At 41.0% G+C, this 22,195-nt stretch overlaps 1 protein-coding gene and 1 long non-coding RNA gene across 4 annotated transcripts in view; one reads left to right on the top strand and one right to left on the bottom strand.

The window, feature by feature from the left end:
* Positions 1-22,195, top strand: part of ATXN1 (ataxin 1) — a 432,099-nt gene that overhangs the window by 253,661 nt on the left and 156,243 nt on the right. The window lies entirely within an intron of this gene.
* LOC309607735 overlaps positions 1,777-22,195 on the bottom strand; it is a 39,694-nt gene continuing 19,275 nt past the window's right edge. Inside the window, exon 2 of the long non-coding RNA XR_014232517.1 lies at positions 1,777-22,047. This is a non-coding gene — a long non-coding RNA (uncharacterized lncRNA). The remainder of the gene's footprint in view (positions 22,048-22,195) is intronic.

Here is a 22,195-nt window from a genome sequence, read left to right on the forward strand (position 1 = left end):
AGGTTCTTAACCACTGCGCCACCAGGGAAGTCCAATGTCAGTTTTCTATTTGTGCTTATGTTCTGAAACAACTTCCTTAAGTAGAATCCCCCAAAGTGGAAATATTAATGGGATACAAACGGCAAAACCTCCTTCAGAATCTTTTTGTTTCCAGACCTCAAGTTCCTGTCATGCTTTTTGGACTCTTCGCCATCTTCTTCCACCTGTAAATCTTACTTCTTTCCCAATACCTTTGTCACACACGTCTTGTGACCATCTCCCTTCCGGCCACGACTGTCTAGCACTAGGACTTGTCCACAGTGCAACAGAATTTGCTGCTTGGGACCCCTGCACGGCTACTGGGCTGTGCTACATCTTTCATTCTGTACATCAGCCATCCTTACAGACATCGGGACATCGATGTTTTGCGTATCTGGAAATGAAAATGCTCTTGCTAAAATTGTTTTCTAAAAATTTCCATTAGGTTGTTCTTCATTTCATTTTTCTTTCTTTTTTTCCCTGCAGTCTTTGCAGCTTGCATAGAACTGAAAAATTGTAATTTCTCCAGGGCTAAAATCCAAGACTTTGATAGGCAGTCTTCATGTCTGGGTCTCCTACAAGTTGCTATCCACTGTAAGCATTGTAAACCTTACCCTGCAGAACAAAGAGAACTGGACACAAAGATTGTTCCCTTCTCCTACCATGGCAAGCCCTAGTTTCTCAGTGTCTTTTGTCTTTTCTTCCTTGTTCTCCAAGAAGAGGGAGTATGAGATTAGGATGCAGTTGTTCAGAACAGGGACAGCTATTGCCTGTGCAAACAGATTTTTTTCCCTTCCCTTTCTTTGGCAACCTCAGTTGTTCTACCTGTTTCCGGCTCTCCTGCTTCTGCTATGAACAACCTTCCTCCCCCCACTTTCAGGAGACTAAGAAATATATAAATGTCAGTTGGTTCCTGCATATCTACAGGCTCACATAATTCAGAATAGTCATTCAGCCTGTATCTTCAGTGAGTTTCTTGCCCCTTCTCTGTCACCACCACATCAAGTACAAGTGCAGATTAAAGGATAGTATGTCAAGATGAGAGCTATCCGCTGGGTAATGTTAGTCTGTCATTCCCTTAGCGGAGCAGATTAGCTGCCAATTGGTATCTTGTTGCTGTCATCAGAATTTACAATCCAGGTTGCCCACTCTGCTGGCGATCTATTTCTGAGCCCCAGCAATGATGCCCGTTGTCCTAGCAACCTACTGGCTGGCACTTCCCTAAAGGCAAGCAGAGGAATGGCAGTGGAAGTGGGAGGCCTCCAGAGGGTCAGAAGGGGGGAGGTGGCAGTCACCTTGCTCAAAGAGGATTTTCCATTTCCTTCATCTGGGCAGGCCTCCAGGAAGAGTATGTCAGTATCATGGGAGTGTCACTTACTAAGGATCGTGGACCACATGGTCCTTCTGGTGCAGATAGCATCCCATGGAGAATAACAAACTGATTAATGGATAGTCCAGGCAGAATGTGGGGACTGCTGGGCCAGGATGTTAGGTGATCTGAGAACAGTAGATGGTATCAGTTTTTCTTGTGAATTGGGTTAATGTTCCCGTTGCTTATCAGCACTGGTGTTCAGAGTTGGGGACATGGGTAGATATTTGGGAGGAATCAGAGGTTAAGGGAGGAGGATAAAGGGAAACACCACAGTCAATCTTGGCTCCTTTTCCTGTTGACAGGTGTGGCCTGAAAGCAGTTGAGTGTAACTAGAGTTCTTTGACTGGGCTCTAGTGATTATCGGTGTTCGCAACATTGCAAAGGAACCCCCCTTGTCCTCTTCTCTTTAATTACTCTCCTCTGCCGTTGATGTCAAATTGAATTGGCATTAAATGACTTTTTCCCCCTCTTCTTATTTGGATCCAAAAGAACACAGAAGCCTTCTATCTTAAAGCCCCTAACTTAGTTGGCCTTGCCTAGATTAAGTCTAAAATTGGGCAGTCCACTGACCATGGATATCTTGGGGACTTAACTCCATAGCCATTTCATCAGAGAAGCCCCTAGCCAGTGCCTTTGGCTGACATTTTTTCCTAGGGAGTGCGTCTGTCTCACTTGGCATGGAGATGTCAGGACATTTTTCACAAAAGGTGCTGGGGCGCCAGGGAATCTGGTGAAAGGGATGTCCCCAGAACATTTGAAGCCCACCAGTGACATAAAATATCATCAGTACCTTTCATTGCTAAAAGAATTTTTGTATTTGCAGAGACCTTTTAGTATTTGCTCCGCAGAATGACCAGACTTAGCTGAGATAACAGCATGTACCTGTGTCTTCAGGATGGGGAAGCCGGTTAGGGTGTAACTGAGTATTTCTAGTACTTTCTGTATACTCAAGCAGCGGTGTGCACTCCTATCTAGTACATTTTATATACTCAGCATATATTAATGCCCCCTTTCATACCTAGAATAAGGATAGATAATGAATATCTGGAACTGGAACTAAGAGAAATAATACTTGGACAAAAAAGAAACTCCAAGGGAGTTGTTTGTACTTTCAGAGCATCCTGTGTTTCCAAGATGTTTCTTAAATAAATCAGTTTTGTTTGACAAGCATGTGGTATGCCCAACAGGTCATTATGTTAAGTCGTTGAAATGGTTTAAACTGTGGAAGACATTGTGTGTTTCTAGAACGATAAATATCTCTTAGGTACATTTTGATATGGTGGAGAAGCAGAGTTGATTTTTTTTTTTAAAGGATCATTATGTAACTCTTAATTCAATATTTAATGCTAAGTATTCATTGTTCTTCATGGTACACAGGCAAGGAAATCAATTCTCTCATATTGATATGAATAATAGATACAGACTGTGAATTACATTAAAGTTGGAAGAGTAAAGTCCTTCTCTAGGTTGGTTGCTTTTCTAAAAGAAATCTGGTAAAGCAGATGATAGCCCAGTTAGGACTCATGAGCTTCATGCTTCATACTGTTTTTTTTCACGACCTATCTAGATATACAGTAATTGGAAGCACATCTAGAAGAGAAAGAACCTGTTCTCTCTCCCCGTTGAATTTGTTGTTGTCAGTCACAGAGGTAGGTGTGAATCTAAACGTTAACACCTAAGGAGACAATGGGGGTTCCTTGGGCTTGGTCCAGGAGCCAGAAGCATCGGCTAAGGATGGACGCCTGGGTTTCCTTCTCCTTTCCACCCCTGTGAGACCATGGGCAAGCTACTTTCTTTCTCAGTGCCTCTATTTCCATGTCTTTCGAAGGAAGGTTGTTCTTACTTCCATTTGACAGCGTGAGATTTAAAGGTATTCGTCCAAATAAGGGCTTTTGGACACATCTGTGGGTTCAGATCCTAGACCTGCCACTCATTAGTTGTGTGTCCTTGGGGAAATTGCCCCCCTTCTCTGAGTCTTATTTGCCTCATCTGTAAAATAGGGCTGGTCATACCTATGCTGCAGGATTGTTGAGAGAATTAAATGAGATAATGTGAGTTAAATTTTTTTTTCACACACACACACTTTATTTTATTTTTACAAGAGATAAAATAGACTGACACCAAGCATTGTAAATGGATGACCACAACAAAAGCAACAATGATTGCAATTACCAAACAATGTGAGTTAAATTTTAGCCCAGGGATTGCTCCCTAGTCACTGTGGCAGCTATAATGCTGTTAGGATAATAAATTTCACAAAACAAAATTTATCGTGATGTGTTGCTGAAATGAACAGGTGAACAGTTGCCACTCGCTAGTCTCTTTGTTGTAGAGATGTTTCCTCTGTAATAGGAATTGTCATTAGCTGTCAGTGTCATTGCATCGCCAGCGAAGTCAGTTATGTATTGTCAAAGTCTTCTGCTTCTTTGACATATATGGTAGAGTAATTATGATGGTGAAGGTGGGAGCATTTGTCAGAATTATCCATGTGCATACTCTAAGGGGCCTTGGAAGTTTAGGTGAATTTTTTTGTATTAGTCAAACTGAAAGTTACAGTGAGTTTGCAAGATACAGTCGTCTCATCTATAAAAAGAGTAGGGAGATTCCCAAAGGCTATTGATGAGTGGAACTCTTAAAAAAAAGAAAAACTATAATATTTTGATGTAGTTACCATGTCTAGGTGGTGATAGGTGAAAGTAACCTGGTCTAATTCTTTGAAATTAAAGATAGAAAAAACCAGAAGATAGAGGTATACATTCCTGTGTCTTCTTTCAGCAAGTATTTACTAGGTGTGTGCACTAGGGAAGGCATCCGCAACAGCTAAAAAGAGCTTCCAGTCACTGGGAAAAGAGGTGAGAAAATAGGCAACTCCTTTACACTGTGGCTAGGGCTCTTTTAGTGGTACCCAGAGGATGCCATGGATGGAAACCAGTGTGGCATCTTCTGGGGTCAGAGAACTCTTCATTCCCAGACCTGAAGGACCGACAGGTGTTAACCTGGAAACAAAGTGGGTGTATCAGTTGGCATATATATGTAACAAGCCACCCCAATGTTTAGTGGCTTTAAAACAACAAGCATGTATTATTTCTTATGATTCTGTGAGTCAGCTGGGCTATTCTAGGCTAGGCAGCTTGGCTGTGACTGGTTGGTCCTTGATGGCCTCACTCGTATGTCCAGCTGTAAGGCTGGTTGGGAGAGGGGAGCTTCCAGCTGGTCCCTGCTCCACGTGGTCTCTCATCCTCCAGGAGGCTAGTCTGAGCTTTCATATTGCGATCTCAGGGATCCCGGGAGCGGCAAGAGAGGATAAACTCCAGCACACAAGTGCTTTTTAACCTCTCCTTGCAACATCTTTGCTAATTTCCCTGTGGCTAAAGCAAGTCACCCAATAAGTCCAGATTCAAGGGATGGGGGAAATGCCAGCTTTAGTTGGTCACATGATGGACAGCGTGTGCCAAGCTCAGAGAGGAGAGAGAACATGACATGTTGGAAAAGTGCAAATAGTCCAGAGCCGCTAGAGCAGAGCAGGTGAGAAGTGTCAAGGGAGGGGCCAGATCACCAAGTGTCTTTTCAGAAAGCTCTGCGGAGGAGTTTGCAGTGTATCTTGAAGACAGGAGAGAGTCCTTGAAAGATTTTAAGCAGGATGTTGACATCATCAATTCGTTATGTAAAAACTCGGTTAATGGCAAAAGCCTAAAAGCATTTGTAAGCCTAGGCAATTCAGGAAAGTTTCCAAAGAGACGTCCCAGGGGTCATTGGAGAAAACAAAAACACTACAACTGAGAGGTGGTTCCAGGTTGACATGGGCTTTCTAAACAGCGGAACCAGAAAAGAGGATGGTGAGCGTCCAAGGAAAGGCAGAGGCGCTCAGGTCATGCGCAGTGTCTACGTGAAGTCTGCCGGGAGGGCTCAGCAGAACACATTAAGGGAGTCGGACCCTGCAGGCAGCGTTTATTGCATCACTTCCTGGTGGGGTCCTGCCTGCTCCTGTGTGCTGGGGTTTCTGAACAAATACCTGCTGATGGGCTGATTGAAAGACCCATAAAGATAGTGTCTTTGGCTGATAGGTAATATTACAGCACCACCCCAGCTGAAGACTCTTCTTTGCAACAGGTTTCCCTGTGACACCTCAAAATAGGCAGTGTGTTCCAGGGGCCCTCAGACCCTTTAAAAAAATCCTTCTTTACCCTCGGATGGGATCAGGGCTCACTCGTTAATTTCAAGAAGTGATCTTTTAACTGTGCTATTAAGTGTCACTCTTTAAAAATACTAAAATAGAAATGACTGTTTCATTTCACTAAATTCAGCTCACCGAGACTGAGAACTTGTGGTTTTCACCGGTCCGTTTGGGACCCAGTTTGTTGTCACCGAAACTGCACGATATTGAGTGGGAGTTGGCAGGGTCCTGTTCAGGCTTTGGGGTTCTAACTCTGACGTGCTAAGTGCTATCTTTTATAGATTTAAAAAAATGGGGGCAAGGGACATCTAAATGTGCATTAAGCAGATAATAATTTGCCTTGTTTTCTTTTTAATTTTCCAGCAAAAAATAGGAAGTACAGAAGAGTGTAGATAGGGCGGTGCAGGCTCCTGGGGTGGCTCTTTGCTTTGAGGGACACCTTCCCCGACCGTGAAATTGACAGCAAGTAAAAAATCAAGGGGCTAGAGGAAGACAAGGCGAGGAGGACTGAAAGCCCAGAGCATGGTCCTCTGGGAGCACGTGGGCCAATTTTGTAGCTCAGAGTCCTACATTTTCTCCACTTAGAGAGTTTTAAAACCAACCTCTGGTGAGGATACTTGATGGTATTAGCTCTTCATTTGGTGCTCACTGATACAAGTGTTGGGTTAGCTCTGAAATCAATCGGGGGAACGGGTCTGCCCCTTTGGGGCTAGAGGCTTGGGCCCTGTGCCTGGCAGGGTGATCGCCAGGTACTGCTACTTGGTTGGGGACACATTTTCAGGCAGGAGAGGGTTTGAGAAACCCCGATGCTGGGTCAGAGGCTAAAGGCATTTGTTTGCTGCTGAGAAACAGCAAGCATTTTAGATAATTTTAGCAGAAAGTCTCAAACGGTTATGTGAAGGACGGATCGATGTGTGGAAGGGGACCTCATAATTTAAAATGTCCCTGTGTGGTGAGCTCCATTGTCCTGTGAAATGGAAATGAAAACATGGCGTGTTTGGGAGTTCTCAAGTCTGCTTATTTGCTTTACTAGCAGATTACTGCACAAACACTGACTCATTGCATCTGATCTTGAAAGGAAAATACGGTTTGCTATGTTCCGCCTGGTCTGGTTTCCAGCACAGAGTCTAGAACAGTGGCAGGTGAAGGAGAGAGCCCAGCCGTATAGGTAAAGGAAGGTCCAACTCCCATATTCTTTCTGTACAATAAGAGGTTTTGCATGAAATATTAATCAAAATAATATATGTCTCTTTACAAATACTTATTCAATCTGTCCGAGAACATGTATAGAGGAGGAAAATAGAATCTTATTTTTGAAAAGCGGGTGAAGATGCAGGTGTGTGTATGCTGCCACCTGTGTATTATTTCACTGGGTTTTGTCACCTTCTTTTCTCACCCACCTGTGCTTTTTGTGGTATCTGAAGCAATGTAACCAGGCTAATAAATCCACAAGGGACATGAGTACACAATTAAAATTAACACTGTGATCAAAACCACCTCCTGACAGATTGCCAACAAACACATGAAAGGATGCTCAACATCACTAATCAATAGAGAAATGCAAATCAAAACTACAGTGAGGTAGCACCTCACACCAGTCAGAATGGCCATCATCAAAAAATCTACAAACAATAAATGCTGGAGAGGGTGTGGAGAAAAGGGAACCCTCTTGCACTGTTGGTGGGAACGTAAATTGATACAGCCACTATGGAAAACAGTATGAAGGTTCCTTAAAAAACTAAAAATAGAACCTACCATACGACCCAGCAATCCCACTACTGGGCGTATACCCTGAGAAAACCATAATTCAAAAAGAGTCATGTACAACAATGTTCACTGCAGCACTATTTACAAAAGCCAGGACATGGAAGCAACCTAAATGTCCATCGACAGATGAATGGATAAAGAAGATGTGGCACATATATGCAATGGAATATTACTCAGCCATAAAAAGAAATGAAGTTGAGTTATTTGTAGTGAAGTGGATGGACCTAGAGTCTGTCATACAGAGTGAAGTAAGTCAGAAAGAGAAAACAAATACCATATGCTAACACATAAATATGGAATCTTAAAAAAAAAAAAAAAAGTTCTGAAGAACCTAGGGGCAGGACAGGAATAAAGACATAAAGACGCGGACGTAGAGAATGGACTTGAGGAGACGGGGAGGGGGAAGGGGAAGCTGGGACAAAGTGAGAGAGTGGCATGGACATATATACACTACCAAATGTAAAATAGCTAGTGGGAAGCAGCCACATAGCACAGGGAGATCAGCTCGGTGCTTTGTGACCACATAGAGGGGTGGACTAGGGAGGCTGGGAGGGAGACGCAAGAGGGAGGGGATATGGGGGTATATGTATATGTATAGCTGATTCACTTTGTTATACAGCAGAAATTAACACACCACTGTAAAGCAATTATACTCCAATAAGGATGTTAAAAAAAAAAAAACAACCCACCTCCTGTACTTTTTGAGAAGTTTTAATAGTACGCTGAAGTCTGAGTGAGTGGAACTTTCTTTGAAGCTACCCTTAATCACCTCCATTATTAATGTACAGAGGCGGTCACGTCAGCTAAGGTCTGATGGTGTGGAGACTGTAATGCCTGCTAAGTATTCTGAGGATCTTATAATGAGAGAGAGGCTCTCCCGGTTCAGAATACTGTTGCTTCTCCCCCTTTTTAGGTAAACTCTCCTGATATCACAGTAGATCTCTCTCTGTCTCTCTAACACACACACGCACACACACGCACACACACACATCCCCCATATCCCTGGTGTGCTCTCCTGAAGGCAACCCAGCCACAGAGGAGCAGCATGACTCCAGAAAGCATGGAAACCTTGCATTCAGCTGGCTCTCTAGCCCCAGGTTCTAGGATAAGGGGCATAAAGTCATAGCTTACATTAAAGCCCCTCTGATCCACTCTCTTATCTCTTACACCGCTCGCATATCTATATTCTTTGAACCTAACCTTTTCATTGCAGCTGACTCAGAAATGCAGAGTTCTGAAGCCTGTGTATTTACTTATTCCATCTCAATCTTAGATTTGCTGACCATACTTCAGTTCATGAAACTGGAAACTCCAAATTAGTTTCCATGATGAAATATGTAGCCGCAGTTGAAAATTGTTTAGCAGAAGCCGTGTTGATTTTAGGATCAAACTCCTTCTGAGTTTTGCCTTGTGACTTTTTGTATTGCTGGGAGTCTTTCAGATAGAAGGGAGGGGTCAGGATGGAGAGCAGAGCTAGGCTTCTATGAAAACCTGTGGCAACAGGTCATCAGTGGCATGGAGAGAATTTCCAAGTAGCACAATTTGATTTCACCAGTTCCTGCTGACTTGCTTTTTTCCACTGTCCGGACTTCCTCTCCTCCTTTTGGACCTCATCTTTCCCCTCTCCCAGACGCCTCAAATCAGTTCATGCACCTTGGTTGACCTGTGGAGAAACAGTCTAATAAAGAGATATGAAGCTGATAGGGACCTTGGCCAGGATAGTTGCACTTTGCAAAAGCTCGGGGACCCAAGGATTGAATTTTTTTAATGGTGGAATTGCAGCTGATCCTGGAGGAGATCTTCTGGGTGTCATTTTTTCAAACATACTAGGAAGCAAGCAGCTGCCCATCTAATCAATACATGCTATCTGTTCTGTCGTCTTTGCAATAACTTTCCATATATAATAACTAATAACAATCTTTATAATACTCTAAAAACTTTGCATATCAATTTCAAAGCTATGGTGTACTTCAACTTTCTTTTGTTCCCAGTTTTAAAAATTGTGATAAAATACACACAAAAAAATTTACCATCTTAACTGTACATCTTTAAGTGTATAGTTCAGTGGTATTAAGTACATTCACCTGTTGTGAAACCATCACTGCCATCCCAGAATGCTTTTCATCTTGCAAAATGGAAACTCTATACCATCAAGCACTAACTCTCTATCCTCCCTCCTCCCAGCCCCTGGCAAGTACCATTCTACCTCTGTCTTTATGGATTTGACTACTGTAGGTACCTCAAACAAGTGGAATCATACAGTATGTGTCTTTTTATGACAGGTTGATTTCATTTCTCATACTGCCCTCAAGGTTCATCTGTGTTGGGGCATATGTCAGAATTTTCTCCCTTTTTAAGGCTGGATAATATTCTATTGTATATATAGACCACCCTTTTTTTTAATCCATTCATCCATTGATGGACACTTGTGTTGCTTCCACCAATTGGCTGTTGTGAATGATGCTGCTCTGAACATGGGTGTGCAAATATCTGTTCAAGACACTTCACCAGCTCTCTTTCATGTGCTTGCTGGATACAATTGTTTGAAGACATGCACCTACCCGCTTTGAGCCTTTTTCATGATAGAACTAAGTAGACTTTCTGCCCAGTAGTGTTATTTGAAGTATCTTCTCTGCCATCTCTCACCTGATACCTGAAATGCCACTAATAGCAGTTCAGTCCTCTAGAACTGAGCAAACCTTCCTCTTGTTGTACATTCAAAGCAAATGATCCTGGGACAGAAGCTATAGATAAGATTTTAGCACCTTGGTGTGAATTAGTTTAATCAAATCCTATCTTAGAAGCTTTATCTGTCCCTCTCCCTAGTTCTTAACTGTTGGCTCCCTGTTAGTCTGTTTTAATTTATATTAGACATATATTACTATATTTATAGCCTTGCCTTATTACTACAAGCATCACACTGTATTAAAATTGCTCATTTATATTTTGCATCTCCTGATAGATTAGAAGCTTCTTAAGGACAGGACCCTTGTATAATTTATGCTGGTTTTTCAGGCCCTAGTAAATGTTACACACAGACAGCTCTAAATAAACGTTCATTCATTTATTCATCAGGCATTTATTGAGTGCCCACTCTGTGTCTGCAAGTGAATCTTAAAATTCTGCCTTTCTAGTTTTGGGTGGCCGAAGACCAACTCTGTCCACTGTACAGTTTTGGAAGATTTTAGAAACCTTCAAATCTGCCTTCCTATATTTTTAGGTGCAGAGACTTGATCCAGATGAGTCACTCAACCTCTCAAATAGTTTTCTATCACAAATCTACCCACTATTTTGTGCTTCTGTTCAGAAGCAGCATTAATCTAAGTAAGTGTACATTCTTCCATTCAAAATTAAGACAGCAAGGCAGGAGACTATGTCCCTTTTACCTTCTGGACATGACTTCTAATGTACTGTTTTTCTCCCTTTGCTGCTGAGGAATGATTCAGTGTACATTCTCAAGCAGCACTGAGAACTTCTGGTGGTTCTAAATCTCAGTATCTCCAATATCAGGCATGGACATTTTATAAACGCATGCATTAACTTAGCACATTGTTAATAGTAATCTCCTTAGAAAGGGGGCTGGGGTTTGATTCCTTTGGTTAGTATGCTCTGTGTTGAGTTGTAACTGTGTACCTCACTATATACTCATAGCCCAGGGTTAACACACACTCCCTAACAGTATGTCCCCCTTTATCAGGTAGTGGTTGTTACCTTGTAACTGAGTTTATTTATCCTAAACTAAATGATCAGGCTCTAGCCTCAGAGTGTGTTATTTCTCAGTGATGTTACTTTCAAGGTTAATAGGAGACAAATTATCATTTTGGTTTATATTGTTGTTCCCGCTGTCATTCTGTGATTATTGCTACAGTTCCCTGTTTGGTAGGTAAACAGAGTTAAATATTCAGTGGTCACTAGATTGAAACAGAAATGGGATAGCTTTACCAAGAGCATATCCATGTTTTATAAGGAACAGAAAAAAACAGGAATAAATGGAATCTTCAGACAATCTTTTAGTTTTCTTTTAGAAAATAGTTTGGCTTTTTCCCCTACTAAAATTTGGACAGGGTTGTTAGCAGGTAATAAAGTTTAAAGTCAACTGTTCTTAAAAAGTTTTCCCTTCTGGGTCTCTCATACTCCTACTTTAATGCACTAGAAATGAAAGTTACAGGAAAGATAATTGCAATATGCCTAAAAACTGAACTACAGTAAATAGCTGTAGTGAATTTATGCCCATAGAAAGGGAGAATTCAAAACAGATGGCTTTTGGTTAAAGGTATTTCCTGTAACAGATTTCAAGATGAAACCGTCAGCTTAGGAAAGATGATAAAGATAATCTTTTAAAACACTGGTGCTGGGATACCTGTTTCGCTATACCATTCCTCCCTACCCTGAGGACCACTACCATCACCACTCCCTCCTCTGTATGTAAAGCAACAGTTCTGATGGATAAGAACAGACATCGAAACCCAGCACTGGTGATTGGACCATGCGTCCCTCAGGTTTGTGGATGGGGAACCCATCTCAGCTGAGGAGAAACTGTGAGTCATGCTAATTCCTGGTCACGTTGCTACATTATCTCCATAAATAATTTGCATCATGGGGTATTTCTGCATATCTTGTGCATTTTACTGTTATTTTTAGCCAGGAATTTTTTTTTTTTTTTACAATAACAATTTTTAAAATAGATTAATCAAGAAACCCTCCTCCAGAGTCCAGGAAACAAGTGCTGGGAATATGTGGAGGTCTCTCTCCTTCCCTCTTCACACATTTCTCTCTGCTGCTGCTGTCGCTGCTTCTGACGTTACGTTTTTTAACTTTAGTTCTTTGGAATTTCCATGGCTTTTTTCCCTTAGGCATCAGACATGGCTGTTGATGTAATTTGTATCACGAGAAGCTGCACCACAGTGATCTAAAGCGAGCACTGGCTTTTGTGTAAGGCACTGGCTATTCTACCCTTAACAAGGAGAACGTTATTGGAGGCTTGAGTTATGAGATGGAAAGAGCGTTACCTCTTCCATTTGAAAAAATTAGTCTCTTAGAAGTAATCTCTGCAATAGCTTTTAGAGGAGTTAGGAAACTACAGAGAAGCAACATAAAAAACCTACCGTGTTGCTGTCGCCCGTAAATGTTGGCATTTGAGTGTTTTCTTCCAGAATATTTTCTTTGCATACATGTACAAATAAATGGAGGCAGCTTTACAAAAATGGCATCATAATTGATAGACTCTTCTGAACCTTCTTTTCTCACTTCGGAATCTGTTGTGAACGTCTTTCCTTGTTAATAAATATAGGTCTTTAGAACATCTATGGCTTCTGAGTTTTTCAGTGCATGGATATAAGAGTGAAAATTCTCTGGCTTCACCAATGGTAAGTGCCCTTTCTCCTCCCTCTCATTTTCTCTTTCCTGCTGGGATCCACTGTAGACCTCTTGCTCTGCCCTTAACTATGGTAAGATGAGAAACGTGAGTGAGGAGAAGATCTAGGACCCTACTTGATAGAGAGCTACGCTCTTGGGTTCCCTCCTCCTGGTCAGGACTTTTGAGAAAGTATTACTCTTCCACCTTGGCCTCCTTAACATAGCTCAGCATGTCTTTTCTTGGAAATTTTACTTTCCCTTAGATTCCCAGTATCTTCTGTTGACTTTCCCTCAGGGCTGATGACTGATAGATAACCTCACCTGTAGTGGGGTTCCCTTTCTCTCATGTCTCTTGGCCTAAACCTAACAGAGATGCTTCCTTGTACCTCATTTTGACTCTGTCACGTCCCTTCCCAGTTGTCCAGAGTGACCTCATTCACCTTTCAGATCCCATTTTGAACTCCTAAGTACAGTCCAACACCTCCACTCTTACCTCCAGTTACTTGTCAACTTGTGAGCTTTGTCTTGTGGTCAAGTGCAGTGCTCTGCTGACCACTCTTCCCAGTGGGTTCTACCTCTAAACCTTGCCCGTCACCTCCGTCTGAAACACCATGGCCTCCCAGTTCTTGACTCACAAACCAGTCCCTGCTGGTCTTTCAAAGCCTGACTGGGAGTCATCTTGATGGCATCTTCTCTGATGAATTCCACTGGACCCCAGCCAGTATCTGGAAAGTCATCTGGAGGGAAAAATCTCGAACAGCTGACAGTACAGTTTTGTTTTTTTAATTAACAGACTTTAATTTTTTTCGAGCAGTTTTAGGTTTACAGAAAAGTTGATGGGAAAGTACAGAGAGTTCCCACATTCCCTGCCTTGCCCTTCCCCCAAGCACAGTGTCCCCTGTTATTAACCAATATTGACATATTGTTATTAACTGAAGTCCAAGGTTTACAGTTGAGTTAATTCTTTCTGTTGTACATTGTATGGGTTTTGACAAAGGTATAATGATATACGGTATCATTGGTATCAGTGGTATATGACACTGTACCCACCATTACAGTATCATACAGAATAGTTTCACCACCCTAAAAATCCCATGCTCCACCTATTCAAGGAGCCCAACCCCCTGCCTCCCAACCCCCAAACCCTTCATCTTTCTACTGTCATCCTAGTTTTGCCTTTTGCAGAATGTCAGATAGTTGGACCAATACATACAGTATGTAGTCTTTTTACATTGGCTTCTTTCGCTTAGTAATGTACATTTAAGGATCATCCATATCTTTTCATGGCTTGATAACTCACTTCTTTTTATTGCTGAATAATATTCCGTTGCACGGATGTACTACAGTTGATCCATTCACCTACTGAAGGACATCTTGGTCGCTTCCAAGTTTTGGCAATTATTGATAAAGCTGCTATAAACATCCACATAAAAGTTTTTATATGGACATAAGTTTTCACCTCCTCTGGGTAAATACCATGGAGTGTGATTGCTGGATCACGTGGTAAGAGTATGTTTCATTTTGTAAGAAACTGCCAAACTCTCCACCACAGTGGCTGTACCATTTTGCGTTCCCTTCAGCAATGAATGAGAGTTCCTGTTGCTTCAGGTCCTCACCAGCGTTTAGTGGTGTTAGTGTTCTGGATTTTAGTCATACTGGTAGGTGAGTAGTGGTATCTCGTTGTTTTAACTCGAAGTTCCCTAATGACATGTGATTTGGAGCATCTTTTCCTATACTTATTTTGCCACCTACAGATCTTTTGTAGTAAGGTGTCTGTTCAGGTTTTTTGCCTATTTTTGTAACTGGATTGTCTATTTTCTAATAGTATCATTTTTCCTATAGCTTTATTTTTGTGGTTATTTCTTCGTTAGATCAGGCTGGTTCTTACTGCTTGTTAGATTGTGTGCTACTTGAAGGCATGCTCTCCTCCTTCCTTGATAAACCCCTGTGTCTCCCACAGTGATGTTCACTTCTGAGTCCTCCTGAATGTGAGGTTATCTACCTCTTTCTGTTTCCAGGATGCTTCTTTGTTATAATATCCAAGACAAGAGCAAGAATCAAGAATGTAGCATAACATGGATCACCGTGTTTAGGTCCATTTCTGAATCTGGTGTTAAGTTTCAGAAATTCCTTGGTCCCTTTGCATTAATTCCTAAATTTGACTCTATGCTTTAATGATTTAATAGCATATTTTTAAAATGTTGTTTCTGATGCCTGTTTAGTTTTCCCTACTGACTACAAAAGTCTTTTCTTTTGTTTTAAATAGGGGTATAGTTGCTTTACAATGTTGTGTTAGTTTCTACTGTACAAAGAAATGAATCAGCTATATGTATACATACATCCCCTCCCTCTTGGGCCTCCCTCCCACGTGCCCCCCCCCAATCCCACCCATCTAGGTCACCACAGAGCACCTAGCTGAGCTCCGTGTGCTATACAGCAGGTTCCCACTAGCTGTATTTATGGTAGTATAAATATGTCAATCCCAGTCTCCCAAGTCATCACCCCCCCTCCCGTGTCCACACGTCTGTTTCCTGCATCTGTCCTGCAAATAGGTTCATCTGTACCATTTTTCTAGGTTCCACATACATACGTTAATATACAATGTTTGTTTTTCTCTTTCTGACATACTTCACTCTGTGTGACAGACTCTAGGTCCAACCATGTCTCTGCATATGAGCCAATTTTGTTCCTTTTTTTTTTTTTGAACTTTTTGTTTTATATCGGAGTATAGCTGACTAACAATGTTGTGATAGTTTCAGGTGCACAGCAAAGAGACTCAGCCATACATATGCATGTATCCATTCTCCCCCAAACTCCCCTCCCATCCAGGCCGCCACATAACATTGAGCAGAGTTCCCTGTGCTATACAGTAGGTCCTTGTTGGTTATCCTTTTTAAATACAGCGGTGTGTACATGTCGATCCCGAACTCCCCGACTGTCCCTTCCGCCCATCCTTCCCCCCTGGTAACCATAAGTTCGTTCTCTAAGTCTGTGAGTCTGTTTCTGTTTTGTAAATAGGTTCATTTATATCATTTCTTTTTAGATTCCGCATATAAGGGATATCATACGATATTTCTCTTTGTTTGACTTACTTCACTCAGTATGACGATCTCTAGTTGCATCCATGTTGCTGCAAATGGCATTATTTCATTCTTTTTAATGGCTGAGTAATACTCCAGTATATATATACAGAAATATTTAATTTTTTTTTTCTCTGAAGACTGGAACGTGAGATGGGTACCCCTAAATCTTCCTGTTTTGTTAGCTGAGTTTAATTTTACACTGTTTACAAAACCCGGAAAGGTTTTCCCATAAGGTACAATTCACTAGCAGTTCTGGACATCCCATGTTCATTCCTGCATTTAGTAATTCTCCAAATATTTATTGAATGCCAGCCACAGGCCCTGTACCGGGAGAAGGAAATAGAAGCTTTGGCCTGAAGAAACTCACAGTCTTGACTCTGGTTCTTGGCTCACCAAACACCTTGTTTCTCTTCCACCAAATTCCAAGCTTTCTGTTTGTGGATACAATTGAATGCTGTGTGCAGAATTCTCCCTGCTTGTGGTAAGCAGCTATCTTACTCGTTAACCACATTACAAGCTCATGAGTTAGAGAAAAAAAACAAAGGGATCAGTGAATAGCGTGCTGTCTGGTTTCCTGGGAAGAGGACTGCCCCAGTGATGCTAGGAGAGCCCTTGCCAATGCCACTCCCCACGTGTGCTCGCATTTTCTATACATTCAGCAAACATCTTCAGCATCTTAGAAAGACAAAGAAAGCAAGTCCAAAGATAGAACCCAGGGAGATGACAACTTTTTAACCTTTTAAACAACCACGTTTCAGTTCAGTTTGTTCCTGTTGGCTTTGAGAAGGGGGAAAAGAAAGAGAACTCTTAATTACAAAGGCTACGTTTCTTTCAGCTATACTATTTTCAGTCCTATGTGATTTGAACAGCTGAAGTGGCAAGTGCTTGCTTTTAAATGTGGAGAGAAGGGGCCCCCATTTAATGCTTAGAAAACGTTGACTTCTATTTAAACAAAAGGACAATTCTCCGCACCTTTTTGTACGGCATTAGCCCTTGGCAGAGTCTGCACCTCTCTCCCACCCTTTTTGTTTGTTTGTTTGTTTGTTTGTTTTCTCCTCTTGGATCAGGCGTGTTCACAGACTACCACCAAAGTGGGGCTCAAAGAGGTTAGAATGAGGCCCATGGCTGGATTTCTGGAAGGGCCTCTTCATGACGTTCAGGAACAGGTAGGGCTGCATCTCTCGCCTGGAAAGTCCATTCCCAGATAGAACTTTGATCCCTGTGGCTGCAGCAGGCTGGTCGGCATTCCTACAAGGTCCCAAGAACAGGGCAGACGCTATTTCTTGAACACTGAGTCTGGGGCTAGGTGACTTTCATATGTTATTCCTTGTAAGATGTAGAGGTATCTCGACAAGGTGGATATTGCCATCTCCATGTTGCAGATAAGAGAGGCTAGACAAAACGGAAGTGAGTCAGCTCAAAGTTACCCTACTAATAATAAACATGCTGGTTTTGACCCTAAGTCAGTCTGAGTAATAAAACCCATGCCCTCTCCACCACAGTGCATTCCTTCCCTTGAATCAGAAAGTACCCAATGGGAAAGGTGATGGCAGGGGCCACGGTATCACAGGCAGATGAAACTCTTTCTACCCCCATCCCTCTGTTCTCTGAGAACTGTTCATGTGTGCAAACACGTTGCATCCGTGATGCCTCCAGCCCTTTTCCAGCTTAACTCCAAACATGAAAAAGGAGATTAAATAGACAGTGGAGACATTACTTACATCCAAGTGTTTGCTATCATGTGGGAGGAAAGTTGCCCAAGAACTCTGTTTTTTTCTTTTTCTTTTCTTGCCCGTATTTAGGCAAGAGCTACAGCAATAATCACCCACAGGTACAAATATCATCCACTGCCTTTACTTGACGATTTACAAATATTTTTAGTACTAGCTCTTTTTCTTTTCTTTTTTGCAGTTGAGTCCAAGATATTTATTTTATGGCATTGACTTGATATTTTCCATGGTATAGTATATTACATGCAGTGATGAATCATTTTAAAAAAAAGTATACAATTTAATATAATAAACAGGTCAGCAAACATTATTCTCTTCTTCACTTTCCAAATTCTAAGATATACCCCCCACAGGGCCCTGTTCACTTTATTTTTATTTTTTAGTATCAGTTCCTTTTTCAAACACAATCTTATGTGAAACCTCAATATATAAAACTGATAAAGGAAAAATTTGTTAGATTTCAATGTATAATGCTGACTTATAAAACCCAGAAAAAGAACAAGGAGGCTTTGTGGATGAACACAGAAATTTGAAATCAGTGTTACGGATGACAGCTGTAGGCTTTTCTAACTTCAGTTTCCAATTTATTCCCTTTTGTTGTTGACGACTTTTTTTTTTAATATTGTTGCACAGTATTGAGAAAATCTTGGTTCCCTAAAATAAGGACTTGCAAGTAATGACAGGGTATTGTATTTTTTAAAAACAACTACCTTGCAATCTCAGGATATTTTTTTCCACTTACACTTAGCCACTTAGAACTTACTCACTTAAAAGGAAGAGTAGAAGTGGCTTCTTTCAAAGTTGAAATCATTAACAATATGAAACAATTTGCATTTTTTAATTGGTAAGGCTTCAATTTGGGGAACCAGTGATAGTTTCCTCAGCTAGTCTAAATCTTCCATTAGAGGCAGAAAACACCTGTCAAATTATAACATTAATGAGATTCTCAATGATGTCTTTAAAAAGAGAAAGAGAAGAAGAAACTTACAAGCCTGGGGACCCATCTATGTCTATTCCATTTCAGAAGGCACCACTTACCTTGTTTTGCATGGCGAGTCCAATCTTTGATTTCCATGCTGACATTTTGCTACCATAAGCATGGTTACCTAGGTCACTCTAGTGCCAATATCTCAATTTTGTTACACCATTTTCTACCACACACTTACTTCTTATGCCAAAATTCACTGAAGACAAGAACTCGGGCTGTGTAGTTTGGCCTTAGTAATTGCATGTCATGTACCCATGCTATGCTAGGATGCTTACTTGTGAACTTACATGTAAATGGCCATAGGAAGATCTTAAGTTTATATGTTAAGAAAGGGAAAAACAAGGGTAGAGCTACAACCTTTCTAATTAAAGGACGGCAGTATATGTGCTGCAATGACAGGAGAAACATTTTGAGATATGCAGAAACCTGGTAGTGTGCTGGTCCATGGGTAATCTCCACCACGTCAGAATGGAAATTACCTTTAATTATCAGGATGACTAAATCTCACTTCTGGAGAACTCTGCTATCATCTCCTTTAACCCTCACAATAACAACAACAGCAAAATCCACTAAATATTTAAGATACAGAGACTTACTATCAAAGTGGGATTAAGGAAATGCTTAATGCTAGCAAGAATGCTTTAGAATTCTCTCCACCAGGGATGTTCGAGGCACAGCGGTTTGGACGCCCACACACACACCTGCTACAGACTTTCCCCTCGTGCCTTAGGCTAGCTCAGTGGTTTCTAAACCTCAGTGTTTGAGATAATTATTGCACATGGTGGTATAAACAAAAACCTTCTAGACTATCCTTGATGCACGGTCTAGGCCCTAGACTCTAGGGGACTTCTATTCACTCAGTAATACTTAGTGCCTTCCCTGTGCCAGCATTCTTACGGGTGCTGGGTCAGCACAGTGAACAAAGTCCCTGCCTCTCAGAAGCTTCATTCTACAGTGAAAGATAAACAGCAAACAAACAGGAATATATGCTGCAAGGTCAGCTGTGATGAACGCTCTGATTGAAATGTAAAGTAATCTAAGAAGAATCAGAATCGTGGGGGAAAGAGGGTAGGGCTGCTCCTCAGACAGAGAGAGACAGTATTTGAGCAAGACCCCAATGAAGGGAGCACACTGTGTGATTTGCCAGAGGAGAAGAATTCTGGGTCGGAACAGGATTGTGTCTGGCTTGTGGTACAGAACATGGAGGCCAGGATGCCAGAGCAGAGCAAAAGAGGGCGATGGGCAGGAAATAAGGGAGTATCACACAGCTACAATCAGTCATACATGGCCTTATAAGCCTTGACGTAGGACCAGGACTGTAGATTTCTCCATACATGTGGGGGAAGCCACTGAAACTTTTGAGTGGAAGAGTGTTAGGATCTGCTTGACGCCTTAAAATCTCAAAATCTTAAGGCTGATTTTGATCCCACACACACTTTGTGTTGGGTGGGAACTTTAGAACTAACCCCTGTGTTAAGTGCTAGTCTACTGTATGACACATGGAATGCTTCATTTAATTAGTTGCTAAACAGTGAGAAATTCAATTTAAAAATGCAGATGCTCTGAAGCCCCTTGGTAAAATGCTTGGCGTTTTGAAACAAGTATAAAAGCTACATGCTTCAGGAAAGATTAAATTAGAAAACTTATACAAAGCTTCTAAGACTGCCACTAGCACCTTAGTGATGCTTAGTAAGTGTTGATTCTGTCCCTTTCTACTCTCTATTCTTTGTCCACACGTTTGCTATCGCTGTCTGGTTGTGATTGTTCATCCTGGTAAACTGTTTGCTCACGGAAGAAACCGAGTCATTCAACAAACTGCTAGCTTCTAATGATAAGTACCGTCGTCAGAAGTGCGTTTTTTGTGTTAAGGACAGTGGCCCCGCTTTTTGAAAAACAGCTCTTGTGACTCTAGGGACATTTGTTGAACTGATGATGTAGCTGGATGGGGATCATGTTGGTTTTTTTGTTTTTGTTTTTTTTTTTAGGATTTTGCTCATCTTTTCTGTCGCCAAGCTTGTCGTCCATAAAAGAGGCACATTTCTGTGACTTCATCCAAGTTATATTAGGCTCTTTGCTCTAGTTTATTAACCCCCAGTGCTCAGCAAGCTTTAAAAAGTATGATCTGATACCCTACTCCCATAATAGATGGTTAAAATCACTGGCTTGTTGATATGTGACATGGAGAGGAAATATTTTATTGAAATCAAACAATGTGTGAAGGATATTTTAGGTTACTCTAAGGTTTTTTAGTAGGAAAAAGTTTTGAGATTTAATTGTTTAAAACTCTTTGAAAGTAGAAATAATTTATTTCATGCAAATAAGTAAAGCGAAATGGGGTGTGCAGAAGACCCACCTGCATATATGCAATTTTCAGAGCTTCACACCTAGGAATTGTGCTTCAGAAATCAGGGTTGGGCAGACTTTTACTGCTATTGAGTACCCCAGGTAGACTAACATGCAGAATACGAAATTTAATAAGTACCCCAAAGTGACAGCTGTGGGAAACCACACTTGAGAAACACTGTTGACTTCCTGAAGGAACATTAATCTTGTGTTATAGAAAATATCAAACCTATCCAAAAGTAGAGAGATCATAAAATGGACTCCCATGCCCCATCACCCCACTTCAACAGCCATCAGCACAGTTTCATCTACCCCACCCCTATACCCAGACTGTTTTGAGGCATATTCCCAACATCATACCATCTGGGAATATTTTAGTATTTATATAAACCATTGGGATTCTTTTTCTCATACAAAGCTACAATACCATCATCATACCTAAAACATAATAAACAATAATTCCTTAATATCATCAAATATCCAGTGTTTATATTTCTCTAATTGTCTTACAAATCTTTTTGCTATGTTGTAGGATTTTTTTTTTTTTTTACAGTTTACATGAATCAGGATACAAATAGTCTATTTATGTCCCTTAAACTTCTTCTTTTAAGCTACTGGTTCCATCTCTATCTTTTTTATTTTAGTTTTTTTCTGTTCAAGAAACCAGATCATTTGTCCAGTAGAATATCCACTATCTGGATTTTGATGGTTGTATCCCTGTGGTGGTGTTAGGCACGTTCCTTTGTCTCCTGCACTTCCTGGGAACTGCTAGGAAGTCCTCGAGGCATTGTTTGGTTTGCTTCGCTGTGTTTTGCCTGACAACTTCATAGTTGGTCTTGGCGTATTTCCGTCAGGAGTTCACTGGTTAGTAGTATATCCTTTTGCAATGAGATGTTTGTTTAAATTCATAAATTTACAGGGGATTGCAAAATGGTGCTAGTCTAATTCTGTTATTCTTTGTTCATTTATTAGCAGGAAGCATTGTTCATGAAGAGAAACTTCCCCTCATCTACTATTTGTTTACTCAGTGCTTCAGGTTGTGTACAAAAAGCAACGTAAATACTTGATTCTTTGCCTTTTTTCAACATAAAGTTTTTTCATAATCCCCCCAGTTACCATTTCTTAAAAGCATTACTGTAAGCTCATAAATTTAAATAAGATATATCTGATGTGTTTCAATCCATTATAGTTTTTACCCTTACTGATACTCAAATGGCCTCATTTTTTTTTTTTTTTTTTTTTTTTTTTTTTAATTTTATTTATTTATTTATTTATGGCTGTGTTGGGTCTTCATTTCTATGCGAGGGCTTTCTCTAGTTGTGGCAAGTGGGGGCCACTCTTCATCGCGGTGTGCGGGCCTCTCAC

Source organism: Balaenoptera borealis (genome assembly GCF_965194805.1).
Source record: "Balaenoptera borealis genome assembly, chromosome: 12".
Classification (NCBI taxonomy): Eukaryota; Metazoa; Chordata; class Mammalia; order Artiodactyla; family Balaenopteridae; genus Balaenoptera; species Balaenoptera borealis.